This window comes from Microtus oregoni, unplaced genomic scaffold (genome assembly GCF_018167655.1).
Source record: "Microtus oregoni isolate MIOR12 unplaced genomic scaffold, Mior012 000115F_ref0000277, whole genome shotgun sequence".
Taxonomy (NCBI): Eukaryota; Metazoa; Chordata; class Mammalia; order Rodentia; family Cricetidae; genus Microtus; species Microtus oregoni.
The window spans coordinates 1,689,343-1,692,048 of NW_024544744.1; positions in this window are offsets into that span (position 1 = coordinate 1,689,343).

Consider the following 2,706-nt stretch of genomic DNA (forward strand, 5'->3'; position numbering starts at 1 on the left):
AGAGGAGGGAGCCTCAGTTGAGGAAATGCCTCCGTGAGAACCAGCTCTAAAGCAATTTATTATTTAGTGATCAATAAGGAAGGGTCGAGCCTATGGTGGGTGGTGCTATCCCTGGGTTGCTGGTCCTGGGTTCTATAAAAAGGTGGACTGAGCAAGCCATGGGAAACAACTCAGTAAGCAGCATCCATCTATAGTCTCTGCATCAGCTCCTGCCTCCAGGTTCCTGCCCTGTTTGAGTTCCTGTCCTGACTTCCCTCAGTGATGAACAGCAATGTGGAAATGAAGCCAAATAAACCCATTTCTCCCCTCTTTGCTTTTTGGTTGTGGTGCTTTGTTGCAGTAATAGAAACCCTTACTAGGACAGGAGGCCTCCAGAGAGAGTAGGAAGAAGAGAAAAAAGGGGATATGGTGTGAATATGGTCAAAATTTAATAAATGAGTATAATGTTTAGGTGCATATATATATATATGTGTGTGTGTGTGTGTGTGTGTGTGTGTGTGTGTGTGTGTATGAAATGGTCAAAGAATAATTTGAAAATTACTTTAAAATTTAATGTGCTTATATTATGCCCATTTTTTCCAGAAAGAAGAAGGATAGTTTTCACAATATTGTCTGAGAGGTTTGTGACTCTAAAAAAGAAGATTTTTTATGGATCATTAGGAGCAGATAAAAAGCACTATGATTAGGTTTTTGTAAGAGATTGTTTTGTTTTATTCTGGCACATGCTGCCATCAACACAGGGATTATTCTGTACACAAGTGCTGGAGGTTAGCCTCAACCACAGCAAAAGATATCGCAGTTCAAATTCAACTTTCTGTTTACGGCAGCAGTGGGCTCCTGAGTGTCCCCAGGTTGGGTTTTTAATGTAAATGTCAGCTCTGATCATGTGGTTATATAGTGACAAAATGCAAAAGTGAGTTAACTATATTTAAATAAATCAGTTTGCCAGATGGTGCTACAAGTCAGCAGGAATGGCAGAAAGCTATGCAAATGTTCTTAACTTTCATGTCTGTAACAGTGTCTGCCTGGAGACAATCAACAAGTGTGCACTGGGTGAATGAATCAACACTGCTTTCTAGCCCACTAGGAAGACAGTTAAGCTAATGAAGTTAGGCCTGACTTTGCATTTGTTTTTCCATTAGTAAGATAGATATTATATATATTATATATAATATGTGATATTGAAAAATATATACTGACATTGAAAACAAAATTGTAAGTGTAGAAATTATAAGTGTAAAATTATAAGTGTAAATTCCTATCCTAAATGCCTGGCCCCAAATACCCAGTAGCTGCTTCCCAAATTACCACACAGAGGCTTACATAATTATAAATGCTCATCTGATAGCTCAGACTTATTACTGCCTAACTCTTACACTTAAATTAACCCATATTTTTATTTATGCTTTTCCACATGGCTCATGGCTTGTTACCTAATCTTTTACCCATCCTGCCTGCTCAGCAGCTGGCTGGTTTCTCTCCTTACCCTACCCTCCTTCTTCCCATCATTCTCAGTTTGGTTTTCCCACCTAACTTCCTGCCAGTTACTGGCCTGTCAGCTTTTATTAACTAATGAGATTCACACAGATTCACAGTGTAGAAAAGGATAGTTCCACCGCATATAAATTTTATTCATAATAGTTTTAATACTGAATGTCTAAAAGCTGTTCACTGAAACATTTTGACTGTTTCAACGAACAATTCCCTAGAATTTACATGAAAAAAAAAATCTCATATGGAAGAAACTGAGGAAGAAAGGCCAGTATCTGGCTCTTTTTATTCATAACAATGCAGGAGGGGAACACAATGTCTACGTCTTGAGTTGTCAATGACAGGGTGAAAAGTCTGTTGCCAGTGGTTGAGAATATCCCAGTTCCCTACACAGGGGCCTGCAAGCACATTGTCCACAGGTGTCTTACGTCTCCAACACTGAACTCTGAAGGCTGTTCAGATTTAGCCTGTGGGGTACTTGGTGTAAGCTGGTGTGGATCTCTTCTACACGTGAATCTTCAGGTAGCCCACCTCCAAGAAGCCGCCTTCCAATCTTCAGGGTGTTCTTTTTGTTTGTTTGTTTGTTTTTGTTTTTTTCTAAGCAATTACTCACCTCAAAGAGTGTCAGTAAATTTTTTAAACCCCAAATAAGACTTTCTATTTTAAGGATGAAACCATAGGCATTCTTTAACTGATTAGGGGAGAGAAGTCTCCTCAGATAGCTGAAGTGAAGTTCCAGTTGGTGTTTTACTCACATCGCTTAGCTTGCAGGAAGGGGTCTTCTACTCTCTGGAGCACCAGATAGGATGAACCATTCTCTTTAGGCATGCGCAATGGAGAGCGAAGTCTTAAAGGCACAGATCGTGGAGCAGAGCATGGCTTCGGCAGGGAAGGGCACTCTGAGAGTCCTGAGCAAAGCACTGAGGGCGGTGCCAGGTGCTCTAGGGAACAGTTCGCCAAGAGTCCAGTTGCTGAAGATGGACGGATGAGGGTCTGAGGACAGTCATTCTTAATCAGAGAAAACATGGCAGCTGCCATTGGTGTGAGGATTAGTCACCCGGTCATGAGCAAAACAACGGACTTCACAGGCTTTACAACAAATTCCAAATTAGTCTCCCTTGAGTGATGTCAGCATTTGGGACGTTCTAATTCAGATGGTATCAGCTGCAAAACCACCTGGACTTCAACTGTGCAGACCAGTAAACTGGAAAACAT